The 18,626-nt window shown below is 36.5% G+C and overlaps 1 protein-coding gene across 2 annotated transcripts in view; it reads right to left on the bottom strand.

Annotated features, from left to right (window-relative positions):
• Positions 1-18,626, bottom strand: part of SGCZ (sarcoglycan zeta) — a 428,612-nt gene that overhangs the window by 369,626 nt on the left and 40,360 nt on the right. The window contains exon 1 of one of the 2 annotated variants that reach the window (XM_071555190.1): positions 5,721-5,786. The exons of the other annotated variant lie outside the window; for it this stretch is intronic. The gene's annotated coding sequence lies outside the window, so the exon portion shown is untranslated. Of the gene's footprint in view, positions 1-5,720; positions 5,787-18,626 lie in introns of those variants that run through there. 2 annotated transcript variants of the gene reach the window in all.

The raw sequence follows: 18,626 nt of genomic DNA, 5'->3' as shown, positions 1-18,626 counted from the left end.
TTCTTCCAGAAGAGGTTTTCTTAAACCAACTTCACCTCAAAGGGTAGATTCAGAATGTTGCAAGTTCAGAAGTATGTTATTCCAGTTTGGATACTCTTTTAAAAAATGAGAATCCCCTTTATCTACCCCAAAACTCTGCTTCGAACAGAACCTTTCAGTTTCATAAGAATAATAATTCTGAGAAAATCTAGCAGCAATTATTTTCAAAAGTTTATTTTTAATAATTGTATTAGTCTTAATAACCAGCAGTTTGGAAAAATTTTGGAATCCCTATGTGTTTGTACTGCATTATCAGACAGGAAACAGTTTCTGCCCTCAGTAGAGGATAGAGCACATAGGTGAAAAAAGTCCCTGGACAGGAAATAAAGTCAGGTGAAGTAGAGTATATTTAGTGTATCCTAATTTAGCAACTTGTAAACATCCTCAGGCTACAACATTTAATCTTCCACGGGTACAAGTACATATTTCTTTTACAATTCAATATAAACACATACTTGGGGAAATGTAAAATCATGTACGACTATATATAGGATTATTTTTCTGCATCATAGAAAGACTGGAGAAAAGTGTATTTCCAAAAAGGATATGGATTTTATATACTTTAACATAGCAAAATAATTGTCATTTTAAAGAGTTCTTCATCTTGGTATTTCAGCACTTAAAATAAGGTGTATAGGAGCTGTAGAGTAATCATTTTACATACAAAGTTTCTCTGTGAAATTAAAGCATAACGAAAAATCATTTCAAAGAAAATAAATGCAGGAAGGAAATGTTTTCTGTTCTGTTTCACAGACAAAGCTATTTGAACCTTGATGGTTTTAAAATAATCAACTTCCATTTTTATCCATGCATGTTTCTGAGCTGAGTAATGTGGTTGACACTTCTGAAGGACAGGATGCCATCTGAAGGGACCTGAACAAGCTCAGGAAGTGGGAATCTCATCAGGTTTAACAAGAGCAAGTGCAAGGTGCTGCACCTGGTGGGTTGGGGCAATCCCTGGTATCAATCTCAGCTGGGGGATGAACAGAACAAGAGCAGCCCTGACAAGAAGGACCTGGGGGATGCTGGTGGATAAGAGGCTAGAAATGAGCCAGCAATATGCACTGACAGTCTAGAAGGCCAATCACATTTTGGGCTGAATAAAAAGAAGGAATTCTTCCCCCTGCTCTCATGAAACCCCACCTGGACTATGGCGTCAACTTCTGAGGCCATCAACACAAGGAAAGCCACTGATTTGTTGAAGCGAGTCCAGAACAGAAGTGAGGGATGGAACATCTCTTCTACGAGGAAAACCTGAGAAATTTGGGGTTAGCCTGGAGGAGACTTCTGTGGCCTTTCAGTTCTTAAAGGGGGCTTATTCAAAAAATTGGGACAGACTTTTTAGTAGGGCTTGTTATGATATGACAAGTGCTAATGATTTTAAACTAAGAGGAAGTAGAATCAAAATATAAGTAAGGAAGAATCTGTTTATCATGAGAATGGCAAGACACTGAGCAGGTTGCCCAGAGATGTGGTACATGCAAGCATCTGAAAGCATTCAAGATCAGGTTGGAATGGGCAATGAGCAACTTTATCTATTTGAAAATGTTCCCGCTCACTGCAGGGGGATTGGAATACATGACCTATAAAGGTCTGTTCCAACCCAAACTAGTCTACGATTTTAATAAAGCAACCCCAACAGATCTCCTAAAAGAAATTAAATAGAAATTGTTTATAATGGCCTATGTTTGAATAAATGGCACAAAAGAATGAGACAACTAAAAACTTTCAAATTTACTTGCTTGGTGCTGGTTTTGTTATAGTACCTGCCAGAAAAATAAAACGAAATGATGTAATGAAGCATTAGGATGTAAAATGTCTTAGTGAAATGGCTTGTAAATAGCTAGGTGTCATATATGACAAAACATACTTTTGTTTTTACATTTTCCATGTCTTTAGTGAACCTTCTCTGAGAATGAGATATGATCATTAATTACAGTAAAAGCACAAAGTCTAGTGTGATATTACTTCATTCAGTAACATCAACATTACTTTTGGTGTGACTAAACTTCCTTCTCCTAGCTGTCCTATGAAACAAGAAGTACCACCATCTCTCAATTTCTCAGAATCATAATCAAGTGCATTTCAGTGCAAATTTATTGAAATGATTTTAATTGTGAAGAACAAGGTATATTTCTGAGTATTAGTAAACTGAGACTAGTGTATGCAGACATGTATGTTCTACTTTTCTCAATAAAAAGTCCAAGCACCTGTCTTCCCCTTGCTAGCTTACTTCATTAAGTGAGGATGAAGGCACACACTATCAGGTTAACTTAAACAAGACCCCTGAACCCCAACATATTCAAAATATTGAATGTAAGTCATCAAAATGCTAGTAAACAAAAAGTTTCTGGGGAAAAAATATATTTCTATTATTATCTTACACGATAACAATTATGCATCTGCTTAAAATCTTAACACACAAGACATTCTCCAGATATTTTTTGCTTTTGTGATCTGTGAAGTAGTCAATTACAGAACATAATATTCTAGGCTCATGAGATCTGATTTTAATAAAATAACTTCTGAGTTCTAAAATCAGCTCATATGAGCACATGTTCAACAAGCAGCTCAGAGCATTTGCTAAAGTAAAAAAAAAAAACAACAATTTGCACATTACTGTAAATAACTGTTCTTCCTCTCAAAAGTTTACAAAAACTTGAAGTTCCTATTGTACTTTTTTCTCACAATGAAAACTTTTCTAACTTTACTTTCCCCTGAGTAAATCTACATAAGACCCAAGTTTATTTTTCATGCAGCTACTTCAAGAAGTATAATATAGAATCATAGAATCGATAGGGTTGGAAAAGACCTTTGAGATCATCGAGTCCAACCCTTGGTCCAACTCTAGTCCATTTACTAGATCATGGCACTCAGCCCCACGTCCAATCTGCGTTTAAAAGTCTCTAGGGATGGTGAATCCACCACCTCTCTGGGCAGCCCATTCCAATGCCTGATTACTCCCTCTGGAAAGAATTTTTTTCTGATATCCAACTTAAATTTCCCCTGGCAGCGCTTAAGCCCATGCCCCCCTTGTCTTATTGCTGAGTGCCTGGGAGAAGAGACCAACCCCCACCTGGCTAGAACTTCCCTTCAGGTAGTTCTAGACAGTGATGAGGTCACCTCTGAGCCTCCTCTTCTCCAGGCTAAACAACCCCAGCTCCTTCAGCCTCTCCCCATAGGGCTTGTGCTCCAGTCCCTTCACCAGCCTTGTTGCTCTTCTCTGGACTCGCTCCAGCACCACAATATCCTTTCTGAACTGAGGGGCCCAGAACTGAACACAGTATTCAAGGTCTGGCCTCTCCAATGCAGAGTACAGGGGAAGGATCATCTTGAGTACTCTCAACAGCAGAAGAATTACCTTAGCCATTTATGTTTAGTACTGGTTTTGCCATGACTGAGATGCAGTTGCAATCAGGACAGAACAGCTGTAAAAGCGCACAAGTCTTTATCTTGGTCATGCTAAAGCTGGCCTCTCACACAGGAAGGAGTTAGTACACACTATCACATGCAGATGTGATTTGACATGCTTGTTTTCCCAACATATGAGGCTGATCAGCTTCAATAGAACTATTTATAGAGAAGGCTGTTACTTCTGAAATAGTTGTCTACTTTGCCAGCATTGTCTTAGGCAATCATAGCATTCTTTCATTCTACTATTTTTACTCCATCTGGATGTTGCAGGGGTGCCCCTCCTCAGATCTCTCTGCAGGTGTGCTGTAACTACATCACCAATAATTATTTTGCCTCTCTTTGACCAGAAGTCATTGCAACATTCAGTCAGCAAGCATCAAGCAGACTGGTATATGGTCTGAAACTATATAGGGCATTTCACCTTAAGAAGTTAGGATTATGACTCTAAGGATAAAAAGAAAAAAACCTCAAACCACAAAAACATAAAAAACCCACACGGAAATGCAAAATTCAGACCTTACACTACTAGGAACTTGCCTAAGACTTCAGTCAGAGGCAAGTATCAGTATTTGTTCCATAAAAACAGATTTTCATCTTTAACCTCCAGAAAACATCTTTTGTGCAAGTTTAATTAGAGAAAAACACACCAATATGTTGTTGTAGACATATAGAATTGTTAATCAGGAATTCACTCTTTTGGCATATATAATGTTGGCTTCTCTAAAGAATAATCTTTCCCTCTCCCACGGGCAAGCATTGGAGGAAAGATTTTTCCAGTTTTTCACAGTCTATTTATAGATGGAAATTGTACCTTCATTTTTCTCTTCTGCAAAGAAAGGAATATTACTCCAACAAAATATAAGCTGTGTATGTTTTTAGCAATAACTACGGAATAAGCAGAAATTGAAAATCTAAAGTTGTTGCAGTGCCATCAGACTGGTCACTGCAAAAGCAAAGTGTGTTTCTTTTCTTAAGTCATGGTTTAAGTACAGCTGGCAGCTAAGCACCACACAGCCACTCCCTCACCTGTCTCCACCTCCTCGTCCAGTTAAACTTGTAGGTTGAGATAAAAAAAGTTTAACAATTGAAACAAAATAAATAAATATTTTAAAATAATTAAGAACTAAAACCCAAGATAAAACAAGCGATGCACAACACAATTGCTCATCATCCACTGACTGAGGCCAGACTCTGTTCCTGAACCCTCTCCCAGGTAACTCCCCAGTTTACATATCAGGCATGATGTTCTATGGTATGGAATATGCCTTGGGCCAGTTCAGGTCATCTGTCCTGGCTGTGCTTCCCTCAGCCTTTTTGTGCACATCCTCACTGGTAGAGCATGAGACACTGAAGAAAAAGTCCTTGACTTAGGGCAAACAAGACTTAGCAACAAGCAAATCATTGGTGTGTTGTTAACATTATTCTCATGATGAATCCAAAACGCTGCACTGTACCAGCTACTGTGAAGAAATTAACTCTATCCCAGACAAAACCAGGACAGCTTACTTAACACTAATTAATTAATTAAAGCACCATATTATCTTGTTGCTTCATCTGTTTATTTTCCTTATTCAGATAGAAGTTGCCAATTTTAGTGCTGTATTGCACCTTGAGTTTAATCTGAGCACTACTTATTTGTAATAGTCTCTTCCCAGCTGACAGAACTGTGAAAAATGCAATTATACTAAACTGATAGATTATTTCTTTCAAGAAGCAGAAACTGTCACATTCATTCACCCTGCATGTAGAAGCCTGCACACAATTACGTCAAAATGTGAAGATATTATGGACAGACATTGGCAGAAATATTTTCAGGTTTTAGTGTGTCCAGATTATGCCTATATCACCAATACAGTTTAGAAAACATTAAAAAAATGTATTCAAACAGAATATATTAACTTCTCAAAAAGGACTGTAATGAAGTTTTCCTCTTTACCTGATGGATGTTACTTTTAAGTGTTATCTTTATGGTCTCATCTCTCTGTTTCCTCAACAGAAATGATGCTAACACATACACTGAGAGTACTAAAATGAAGCAGGGAGGAATATGGGATGACCCACATAAAAAGCTACTGAAGTTGATAAGAGCTTAAGTCTCTGTAAGTTTTTTTTTCCCCTTTTCCACTTCTACCAGCTGCAACACAAAGAAGAGAGCATGACCTTCACAAATTAAGTGACCTCATAACTGCTAAAGCTCTTTAAAAAGATAGAACTTCTCTCTTATAATGAAAGTGCACCACAGAAAGATGAACCACTTAACTACTCACAGGACAGAGTAGGACTTCTTTCCAGCCACAGAGCAAACTGAACTTCCAGTCTCTGGGATTGAAAACTTGGACCTGAAAACAGGAACGAACAGTCTCATAATGTCCCAGGAGGAACTCAAGAACATGAGTTACTCTGCTGCCAGGTGAGCCTCTGCTAACTGATCTCAAAACATAACTTCTATGCAACTAAAAGCTAAAGAAAAATCTCTTACATATAATTTAATATAATGGAAGTTGCTGTAATGATGGAATCTATAAATTTATTTATACGTACATATATACAGAGAAAATATATTTGAATGTAAACTAAAAAGTTGACATTTAAGATGGAAAATACAATATACAGATGCATTTTTTTCCTGCAATTAAAGTCATACTGAAGCCATGCTAAACTGCTGAAAGAAATATTATGGAAAATAATTTTTCATTATTCTGGACTTTCTTTAAACATCTTAATCTCAGGTTAGTTTTGCAATGAGGGGTGGGAATCAAGAGCTAAATAAAGTTGGTAAAATTGTGATTAATTTTGTAAGAGCAAGCAAGACAAAGGTAGTACAACTGGAGAAATTTTGACCTGAAAACTCAAGACCTGAAGTTGATTATTTTTGCAGAGCTAATAGTGTAACATTCTGGCTTACATCCATCACTAATATCAGTTAGATAGGAAAGCAGATACACGTAACATGTGGTTAATAGAAAGTCTTTAATTCTTGTCATAAAGAAGTCCCCAGAGAGCAGAAAATTCCACATTTTTCCCTTTTGATGGCTAGAAAGTTTCAATGGTTGCAGAATGATTGCACTGTAACAGCTGGAGTTTATCTAAGGCCCTATTAAGTGGCTCTGTTTCTCTTCTAAATAGAGATTTTAATGTCTAATGTGGAGACATGCTGGCCAGATCCAGGCATAGACATGTTCTTACAGTGCCAGAGGCCTCATGTGGAAGATAGTGACAAAACTCTACTGAATTCAGTAGCAGCAGCAAATCCCTCTTCTTCCCTAGCATTGTAGCCCATGCCAAATGTAATTTGTGATTGCTTTTCCCACCTCCTCCTTCTCCATCAGTACTACTCCCCAGCCAGTGCCTGAGGGTGTTGTTTTGCCAGTGGGCACTCAGCCTTTACCATCAATTACCAGCTGCCTTAGCACTTGGCAGTTGCTGTTCCCCTTTAGGAGCTGAAGTGGTGTCTCAACCATTGAGTAGCATATTTGCATCCCTAATTACTAACATCCTCTAATGCTATGACAGTGTTGTTTCCTGAGCTACTAAATCAAAATCTTGTCAGTTTGGTGAGAGCCTATGGCAGTGAACAAATGCAAGTGATGAAGTAACTTGCAGGGTGGCTATGAAGCCTTGCAATATTTTTCTTTAATTTATTTATTTTTAAAAGGCAACAAATATTTGTAGCCGCATCAGAACCCAAATGAAATTCCAGGAAAATTCCATTAAACAGTGGAATCTGTAGGTATTCAAATACCTCAACCAAGCAAGACAGTTTCACATGTTCATACTGACACAGACTAACACACAAACCCTTTAACAAAGGGCAAGCCTGCAAAACCAGCTGCAAAGTTTGTCCTGCTTCCTATTCAGAAATTAAAAGCTTATTCCACCTACTACAGCATTTCTTGAGAAGCCTGCAGAGCTTGACACCAGAATTGAAGCATGAAAATCTATTTCAAAACTGTTACACAAGTATAGAGAGGATTCTCTATAAATGCTGAGATATCACCATGGGCTAGCACAGGAGGTGGGACAAGCAACACTCATCCACAGACTTCAAAGATAGCCTCCAAAGAAAAAAAACCCAAATATCAGCTTTCAAACTACCTATTGGTGGTGCTCTCCAGCGCAGTCAGGATCAGTCTCTCCATTTCACTCCCATTTTTCCCAGGCTGTGCTCAACACCTCACAGCTCTCTCAATGTTCTCAAGACCTCCTTACAGCTCTCTCAGTGTGCTCCACCATCTCTCTATCTCACCTTATCTCTTTCTCCAGTTCTGTCATGTTCTTTCTTCTTGCCATCATCCAAATTTGTCTCACAAGGCTTTTCTTTCCCCTTGCCTGACTCAACTCCCTGAGGTTATGTCTAATGAGAAAATAGAAGATTCATAGGGTGAATCAGACCTGAAAGTCCATGCTATACACATTTCGTATCTAGTTTCACTGCTGAAGAAAGTATGTGATTCCAAAGGAAATCATATACCTCCGATGTGAAATCTGTAATCTTCTTTTCACTTGGGTTTTCTATAATGTAAAACAGTCATTTAACATGAAGTGCTTTGACTTGAAAGCACACCACTAGCAAGTTATGCTGAAATTATGTCCCTTTAAATCCTTTCTGAAATACATTTTACTATTTGTTTTATAGGGTTTTTGATTTATTAAAAGCACAACAGATGTTTGCTACTCCCAAAGTTGAGAGCTGCTGAAGAAAAACACCAGTTTTCACTTTATTTTACGTTTTTTTAATGTGGGAAATAGGTCTGAGGTTACAAAAAATTAAAATAAAAAAAATGCATTTTTTTTCAGTAGTGTCATACAGAGAAAATGCCATTGTAATTTCCTCAGAGAATATTTACACACACAAAAAATAGGTCAGTATTAGCTTATGATTCCAACTCAATTCCATTCTTAAATACATCTGTTATTGCTAATGTACCTCCTTTTATGTCCCTGTCAGATCTTCCCCATTTCAGCCTTATAAGGGAAAACAAACACGTAACACAACACAAACCCCACCTTTTATCCTCACTCTTCAGTTTAATCATTTTTCCTCACTGTCCACCTCAATCTCCTTTTTCTCTCTCTATTAGTCTTCATATCTCCACAGGAACACTGTCCTTTCATTTCCTGCATAAGTTCCCCAACAAAAGATTATGAAGGGAAATAGGTACATTACAGATTAACAAGGTTACCACTTACCTCTGACTGTTGTGTTTAAGAAAATTTACAAAAAAGAAAGCACAAATCTCAAATCCCCACCTCCCTACATCATAGGGGAGGTTCACATGTAAAGTTTAGAGAAAATCTGGCTTAGAATTTTCATATATCATATTGTGTGTGCATAATTAAAGTCTGATATGCTCGAATAGCTGTAAGGCTTTCCATTTTATAGTCTAAATAACAGAATTGATTGTTTAGGAGGTCTGGGTTCTGACCCTATAACTAGTGAAATAAGACTGATGCTGTATTTGGTTTACTAAACATATTCTTCTCTTGAAAATCAACACATCTGGAGAAGTGTATGAATGGACACACATATTTGCATGATTGTATCTTAACACATGCAATGATTTTATACCTGTGTTGTGTTGCTCCAAAATCATTGTTTTCAAGAAGAAAATCTCAAAACAATACTAATTTTCTTCAACAGATTAAGCCTTTTTCTTACTTCTTTCATCTGCGTAATTAAACAAATTAATTACGCACTACACTGCAATATTGATTCCCAGGAAGCTAGAGGATTGGAATAGATGTTTCTGTCAGCTTGCACCACCTATAAAGCAGATGAGGCCCTCCTATTAAGTGTTGCATAAATATAATTTTCAGCTATTAATTCTCCTAAGGAAAATTTCAAGGGAAATTTCAAGGAAATTTAATTCAAAGGAAAATTATGAGCATGTTTTATTTGCACATTTTGTAAAGGCTACATTTATTTATATATTTTCCAGAGGATAAAAAAAAAAAAGTCCTATTTTGACATTTGCACAACTCGTCAGTATGACTTCAACAAAGTTTGAGAACCATGTAAAGTGAGTTCAAATGGGAAAAAAAAATAATGCAGCTATTTAAGCATCACTCAGCCCATTCTCCCACTACAGACTGCTGTGGAAAGATGAAAAGAATGACTGATGAGAGCTCATCAGAGTAGAAACCTCACATTTTTCTCTAAACTTCAGTAATAAAACTGGTAACTCAAACCTCCAATAGAGGGTGTTTTTCTGCTGTTCAGTTACTTTGTACTTTTTATACATACATATATATACACTCATGTACACACACACACACACACTCTTTTCTCACCTTTCTCCCATACATTTAAAACAGACAATCCACTTCGCAAATCCACTGAGAAGTAGTTAAGTATAATTAAAAGGTTATATGGTTACACATTCAAGAGTGAGGAGGCAAACCAAAATAAAGGCTAATCTTTTAGGTTTATAGTAGTGGCTCTCTCGTTATTGCTCTTCATGGTCCCATAGAGATACAATAGAACTGATACCTTGCAGTTCTTAAGAGGCAAAGAAATAACCATTTCTAACTCTACTTAGTTTTAAAATCCTTTTACATTACAATGAATATTAAAATTTAGTTAATAGAGTAATAAAACTGAGACATCAAAAGTTTGCCAAAGAACTCCAGATCAGTGCTATAGTCACCTAAAGGAATTGCAGTGGGGTGGGGGGGGGGAAAGAAAATAAGATGCCTTGTTCTTTCACAGATAATAATTCTGTATAAATTGACTGCGATGAATGCTGGCTCTGAAGCAAGTGAGATGTACATGCTACTCTCAGGAACTAAACTAAAATAGTTAAATAGCAGCTCTAAAGTTCCTGAAACATAACTCAAGTATGTAACTAGCCAAGGCATAAAAACACTAATTCAAATTTATGATAGACACAGCTCACATCTACAGAATATGTTCTTTTGGGATCCTTTTTTCCAGTTCTGTTTCTTGGACAAGGATGAGCAGAAGAGGAATTATTTACTTTTTTCTTCTTTGTTCTGCAGAGACTGTCAACTGCTTATTGCACCACTTGTGCAGAACGTGGAATCTGCAAGATTTTGAGTTTTATCCCTGCTAAAGTTGCCTCTCCTTCCATCCCGTCTGCTGCAGAAGTAAATGTAGAAAGGTTTCTGTTACTATTTTAAAATACTGTTTGTCAGAAGGCAGGTGTCATTTTAATGGTAGATGTGGGTTGTTTATGGGTTAAATTTTCTCTAGACTCAATTGCATCTCATCTTTTTCCCGTTTATATATTACCTAAAGCATCTTTGACACAATCAGGCTAAAAATTCTAAACATTTATGCCTAAATGTTGTATACAAAAAAAGAGGCATGGACTACTAAAACCAAAGTGCTTCATTGACAGTTCAAGATTTTTCAGCTTTGATACTGATTTAATCAGAAACATGGGCTCCCTTGTTTTTCAAGGAGTAAGAATAGATGTGTACAACAATAAAGCTCAGGCCACAGAATAATATATTGCCATTTATTTACTGGTATGAACACTACTATAAGCACATCCAAATCATTTATCTACTGACAAGTCTTACCAAACTGTTGCAGTAACTGCCTGCAGCTATGCTAACATGGTACTCAATAGCTCTGGCACATCAAATGAGGAAACTCAAAGGAAACTGGAAGATCTCCAAAGCCCAGGGTATGACCTGCAAGTGATTTATTAAGCATATTTATTTGGACTGAAGAGGATTTATTAAAATTTATTGTTTCCCACAGGGCAACACAAAACCAAATTTAAGTGCTGACTGAGGTGCTATCTTCAAACTTACTCATTTTGAAGACCTCAGTGGTCTTCATTTATTCCCTGGCTGTTTCCTACAGGCAAAGGGCACTTATATGCAACAGAAGCAACTAAGAAGAAAACTGATGAAAACAGGATTAAACAAATCAACTTTAATAAAGGTATATAAATCAAGAGCATACATAAGAAAAAGTCAATTATATTTCTTAAATTTCAGAAGAAAAGGTAGAGCACATTTTATCTGGAGCAAAAAGGGATAAAAGATATTCAGAACTGTGAAACAGTGGGGTAACATGCTACTCATTTAGGCTACTTTGATATGAGTGTCAGACAGCATAAGAGCATTGGGCATGTCATTTTCCTCAGCTTTCAAGGCCAAAACTTTCCTTGAGATTCTTGGAAAAGAAGCACTAAGATGAAAATGAACTATTATTAAATATAATTTGGAACTGTTGCACTGCTTTATGATCCTTTTTTTTGTCTGTTTGTAATCAAAGATTTCCTTCACTTTCTTAGAAATTTGTTGTGTTGTGGCATTGATCTTGCCTAGTTTCAAAAGTGATTCCACTTAACTAATTAACTAATAAGGTTAGAGAGAGATTTCTTTTATAACTTCATAAATTTCAGGAAACTGTGTGTGCACACAAACCTGAGACAAATTTGAAATATTAAGGTATTGGGGTAAACCTCTTTTGAACTTCAAATGTCAGCATCAAGTGATAGATTTTGAGGAAAAACCCTCCTTATCTGGCAGACAGAGACAAGCAACTCTCTGTCAAGAAACAGACGGCAGAAATACAACTGAATACTCTGAAAATTTCCCAAGATCATCACTCAAATCAAAAAGAGAAGCACAGAATAGACAAACGAAGGCACGGAAGTGACTCTACTAATGCTCAGGTTTGCCTAAGATATAAATCAAACAAAACTGAAGTGTGAAAAAGCACTGCCTCTTCACAAATTGCTTCCAAAATTGTCTTGCTTCTGTCACAAGTTTGCCTGCTTTAGAAAGTCCCTGGCAACTGTCAAAAATAAAGTCTCACTTTTTAGCTCTTTTCTTTGGACAGGTAGGATTAATTATTCAATCTTTGAAAACTGATCAGAGTGAAAGACTAAATAGGATTAAGAGATACTGGAAATAAAACAGCTAATCCAAGCAGGTTATCTTTGTCCCTTAATATTTTTAAACTGAAGGCTGTATTTAAACAAGCATATGTAGGAAGCAGCATCTTAGCCATACAAGAATAAAAATACAAAGGCAGTGCCCACCTATTTATCCAGGGTTACAAAATTGGGAGCTCTATAGTAGTAGCTATAACAGCACTGTGAATGGTTACAGTTATAGATTGCATACGTTATTTTAGTGATGATGGACCAATTTGCAGACATTTTTATCAGCTATGATAAAATACTGTCATATTCAAGTATACAATATTCTCCAGGATTTCTCTGGGGTCTTGATTTTATTCTGAGAGATACTTTAGCACCTTAAATCAGTATGAATTTCAAGGGTTGCCTGTAATGTGCATCTAGAAACCAGTGAATTTGTGATTCAACATTTGAAAATGCAGTTATCATATTACTCACTTGGTATCAATGAAAACAATTACCACACCCAAAAGAACACACATACATGATACAATAGCAGTATTGTGATTCAGCTTTGCAGTGTATTTGTGAAAAAAATACATTGAGTTGTTATCCACTGGACAAAACAATCAAGATAGTTTTAATATTATTTTTCTTTCATTTTGTTGAAAGTTTTCATATTCTTAATTATAGAAAAAAAATTGCATAATTTTTATTTAATTTCTCAGAGAAATGGAGTGCTGAGAACATTTTGAGTAGCAAACTTCAGTTCAAGCATAAAGCTTCTTTCTAGCAATGAAGCGTATTAGATTCCAAGTAGAAGACCTCCAGACAACAGAACAGGAAAAAAAATCTCAGAACAAAAATGCAAAATCCTTAGAGATAAAAACACTTAGAGAAACAGTCAAACACTGAGACTGGTTGCCCAGAGAGGATATACAATTTGTGTCCTTGAATATATTCAAAACTCAGCTAAACAGAGATGACTGAACCTGCTTTGAGCAGGGTGTGGGAATAAGAGAGCTTCAGAGGCCCCTTGCAACCTAAAACATTCTGCACTTATATGATTCTGTTTCACTAACTCTATGGCAGTAATTTTCTCCAAATCACCCTACTAAGACAGGATAGACAAAATAATTGGAGAATTGAGAGGAGAAGCACAGGAGGAGTGAATTGGTTGCTCAGAGGTAATTGCTTAATTATTATCAGAACCAGAACCACCAGATAAGAAGTGCTGACAGTAAATTGGGCTGTTTATTTAGTAGTATTTCTAGTGAGCATTTACTACAATGCTCTTGGTAGAACTAAGTCTAAAACCAGATTGAAAGGCAAATAAAGAAAGCAAAGCAGGAAGCACTGAAAGGGAATAAATACAGGGAGAGACATATGGAGTAGTTAAGATTCAGTTCTCAGATTATATTAGAGACACGCTGAGAGAACAAAGCTAGTGGAAAGAGACTGAAGACAAATTAAGACAGGAAACAGAATGACACTGGTGAAAGAAGGAAACTTACAGTCAGTGCCTGGGGTGAACATATGATGGGAGAATAAATTTACTGAAGATGGCATTGACTAGTGACAGATTGTAAAGACATAAAACCAACAAAGACCTCCTTATGCATATCAGTTTTGCTGCTAAAGTAGATCATATTCATTGAATCAATATGCCAAAGGGTTATTAGAAAATAAATAAAATCCACTAGCATTGAAAGGATACAGTTTGCCTCAATTAAGAAAACATTTACTTAATTGAATAAATTATAGTATGTTATTATAACTGTATAAACATTGTTTCACATCTCAGAGCACCTTGATATTTGTTTTGCAAGTCAAAGGTTTTCTGCATACTTAGAGATAATGACCGAGATGGCTACAGAAATTCTTCTAGCCATTCCACATCATCCAGCACCCTCTAGCAGAATTAAATGCTTATTAGTTGACAGGAGAATTGGGAACTGTTTTAGAGAATGAGGTGGGTCATTAGACAAAAAAAATGATAAATTGCATTTTTGAGCAATTGGCAATGATCTAAGTGATATGTTGTGTGTGCATGCTTTGGATGACAGAAGTCAAATGTGCAGTATCAGTGCTTATAGCAGCCTCTGTCCAGGTTCCTTATAACATTGAGGTATGCTTCCTCAACATTCCTTACTCGCTCCCAGTGATAATAGGGTTTAATGAGTGAAACTGTTTGCACGCTCATCAGGCTCCTATAGCCTGAAGTAATTTTCTGCGTTCCTTATTACTATACGTCATTTTGAATGAATGTTATGTTGCAGGTTAGACTCTCCACAAAGTTTTCTTGGCTGTATTTATCATCTTTAAAAATGCTCATCCAAAGCCCTAGGGAAAAATTGCAAATACTTAAGTTTGCTATCTTCAGCAACAACCATCACAAATGTCTGTGCTGAAAAATACTCACACAACTTTCCATCAGAAAAATACTTCCAGCAAGCTGAAGAAAATAGAGGTGTGAAATATATTAACAAGTACCAGCTCTGTTCATCACATACATTATATGACCTGATAAAGGACAGATTTATACTTATTCCAGATTCAGTCATGAGTGTGCCAGTAATTAATGTCTCTGAAAATACAGGAGGGGAAACAAAAAAAATGATGCTTTGGTTAGAACCATGTTTTCTATCCAAAAGTATGCTAACACTCTAATTTTCATGTTTTCTTTCTTCTAATGACAGAAGGAACTGAAAAATTTATGCCAGTTACAACAATAGTCTTTGTATTTGACATGTAGAGGAAGTATTTGATACCCTCCTGCCTATACCAAGAAATGATGCCTAATCAGTATTGTAATAGTCCTCTGACTGTTCATAAAATGCTCATGGTCCTGTAGACACTAATCATAAACAATCCTGTTGATTTTAATACAAGAAAATTAACTAAGTTCATGATAACAGACATCTACCTGAAACTTCTAAATGCATGGGATGTTTTGGTTTGGTTTTTTAAAGCCGGTACACAACTGGGCCCTTGACAATTTTTCCACAACTGTCAAACATTACTAATATGCATGGACACCCTCCCCACTCTCTCAGACTCCTTGATTCCTCATCCCCATCATCTCATAGGTGTTCTCAGAATTTTCCATACAGTCTTCTTTTGCAACTTTGGGGTGTGCTCTTTAACATACAGGTTTGAATTTGGGAACATCAGACCTCATCTGACGTAACGAAGCACAGCTCTGTCCCCTTAAATGGAGTAGACATTTATATCAGCCATATATCTTTCATGTCTCTAATTTCCTGAGGATACATGCAGCTATTTTCTTTTCATTACCTGCTTTTCAGTCAGTGTTAAGAATATGACAGTCTAAATTTAGGAACGTCTCAGCCACAGGTACTGTACAGATATGTTAATAAAAAAATGCCATTTTTCTTTTTTGTCATTTGTGCCAGCCTGAATAGATAAGCAACATAGTCTTTGGAGGAAGAGAAATTAGGAGATTAGTTCTGTAATCCTTTGCACAACATTGTTGCTCAGCAGCTTCTTTTGTGAATCAGGGAAGGTGACCCCGCAATCATCACAGCTCATCAAATTTCACATAATAAGAACTCCGGAGAGCATTGGTGAGAAATAAGGTATAGAGGGACAACTGGAATGAATTTGATGATACTACATTACAAATTGTATCTAGTGTTATTCAATTAGCTTGATGCACTGAAGTCTCAGAGGAAAAACAAAGCAAGGCATGATTTATAGGGAGAAGCAACTAATATTGCTCAATACACACAAACAAACTTTGAGGTCAAAAGAATTATGTCAGACAGCTTCTCTCTTTTGTTCAAACTACATCAGCTGGTCTAGTAGCCTCTTCCCAGAAGCCAATCTTTTCCTCATACATCATGATAGCTCCAGCATTGCTATAGCAACTGAAGGGAGAGTTGCTAAAAATGTATAGGATTCGTTCATTCAATAAGACTAATTTGCAAAAAGTAGTTAATTAAAACAAACAAAGAACAGGACAAAAAGATGTCACTTCCACAGTTCTCCACATCCACCCCAGGAGACCCAGGAGAGAGCACACACACACACTTGCCTGGCACTCTTACCATTGGCAGAACAGAGAAGTTTTAAGTCTTTAATTATAAAAGACATTCATTTATGGAAACAATGGCATCAATAAACGTTGAAATGACTGTTTTCTAGCTCAAGATTTGTCTCTTCACCTATTCCACTAAATTCTAACAAAGCACATAAAACAAACACATTTTTGGCATTGCATTTAGATTTAAAAATGTTTTTCTCTAGCCCAGAAAAACATTAAACTGCAGCCTTCAGAATGCTGTATGTGACACATGATACAAGTTTACCTATTTCAGAAGTCAGTCCTCTAAATTCCAACAGGAACTAGGTCCAAACAATGGAGGGAAAACATGGTCAGAAAGTTTCAGTGACCTTTGGAAAAAGGATTTACTGGAGGTTAGTTCTTCTGCACAGCAACACTGTGTACCAGTCAGTTCAACTGTAACTTTTCATGGAGGCTTTCCTAATTAAAAAAAACTATTTAAATGGAAATTACTTTTAAAACAATTTAATTTTTTGTACTGAATATTATGATTTTTTTCAACATGGACACTTTCAAAATGTTTGTTCTGCTACCAAATGTACCAAATGCTTATATGAGGAAAAAGATCAGATTAAATTTTATTCTTCTCATTTCATGCAGATTGATAATCCCACCACCCGCCGACCCTGAAGTTATTATATTTCATGTCTCATGTATTAGGCATAGAAATTTAAGTGTCTTTGGCTAGTCTTCCTAAGTTGACTACAGACTCTTGAAGAATAAACTTGATTGCTGTGTTCATATACATAGGTGTCACGATTTCAATGCTACATTATGTCCATCTATCATACTCTAGGACCTACTTTGGTTTTAAGGCCATAATTAGCTGGAGTTTAAAAACTTTAACAGTCAAATATAATTTTTGTAGCTTATTTTTCCATGTGAGACCTCAAATGCTCAAATGTGTTGCATCATGTACAACTTTCCATCAATCTTTTAGCATTGTTTTATTCTTTACAATAAACATAGAAAAACAATTTTTCTTGCCCTAAACCCTCCCTCCCCACCCACACAGTGTCAGTGTCTAAATATTTACCATGCCTAGTAGGCTGGACTGAAATTTTAGCAGAAAATGCCTTAGCCCTTACGGTAGAAAGGTGGCCTTCTGCATTCACCAGCTGCAGTTCTGAAAGCATTTGAAAGGTGAATGCTCTCTTTTGGTAGCAGCTTGTGCGATAAATATGCCCATTAACTGCAGAAATGGCAAGCAAATCTTCCAACTAACACCATGCATAACCCATAATTGCTTATCAGAACTTTGGCTCAATTCAGATAAAGGTCTCTGAAGCCTTTTCCCTCAGTCACAAGAAGTTTGTAGTGCAGACGGTGTTTTGGGTTGAGCAGACAGACTGGAGGGCCACAAGTGCCCTCTTCTGGATATCCGATGATACTCCATTTTATTCATGGAACTGCACTGAGGACTGGCTCGTGACCAGGTGTGTCAAACACCCTGTGCTGAAGTGTTTTGCATTCTATATCCCTTGTTTGAAAAGGAAAAGATTTCTTGAATTGTAAGCTTGTTACTGCAAGCTACACAGACTAAAGAGTATCAGCCAGCCAAATAGTTTAATAAGAAAATATCTAGCTGTGTAATTTAGCAGAGATTTTTTTTTCCCCATAATTTATGGGCAATTTTTCTGTTAATGGCTCTTAACTGAGTACAGAACATGCATCTTTAATCCTGTAATTTTCAAGCGCTATTTATATTAAGAACACATTTTTTTTATCAAGTGTGAAGGTTTTTTCCCAATTCTTTGTTTTATAGTATCAATAAGAATGATCTATACATGAAGGAAAATGATAGAATATCAAACCCCAAACATTACGATAGCTTACACCTAGCTACCAATCCACAATGAAGTGGATAAAGGTTTCCAATTCCCATCTGTGCTGGGAGCATTCACAGTTCTGAAATGCATCAAAGCACATCTGTATATCAGTATGTGCCTAAATACAGATTTAAGATATTGACTATAGATTTAGGTATTTGCATCTGACAATCCAGGCATATACATTCACATACATTAAAGATTAAAATTAATGCTGTGCATGACAGCACAATTTGCATGTTAATCATCACACAGCTATTAAAAGGAACACTGGAGGCATGAGTTTGTGCCACAATCAGCATCATATGGAAAGTTATGTACAAAATGAAAGCAAAATTCAGAAAGCTTTAACCTGAAGCATTGATTTTATCTCACTTCAGCTCTCTCAGAATTAATTTTTCATTTTGACATATA

Source organism: Pithys albifrons, chromosome 5 (genome assembly GCF_047495875.1).
Source record: "Pithys albifrons albifrons isolate INPA30051 chromosome 5, PitAlb_v1, whole genome shotgun sequence".
Lineage (NCBI taxonomy): Eukaryota > Metazoa > Chordata > Aves > Passeriformes > Thamnophilidae > Pithys > Pithys albifrons.
The sequence above is the reverse complement of the archived record's forward strand: the minus strand, read 5'-3'. Positions and strand labels throughout refer to the sequence as shown.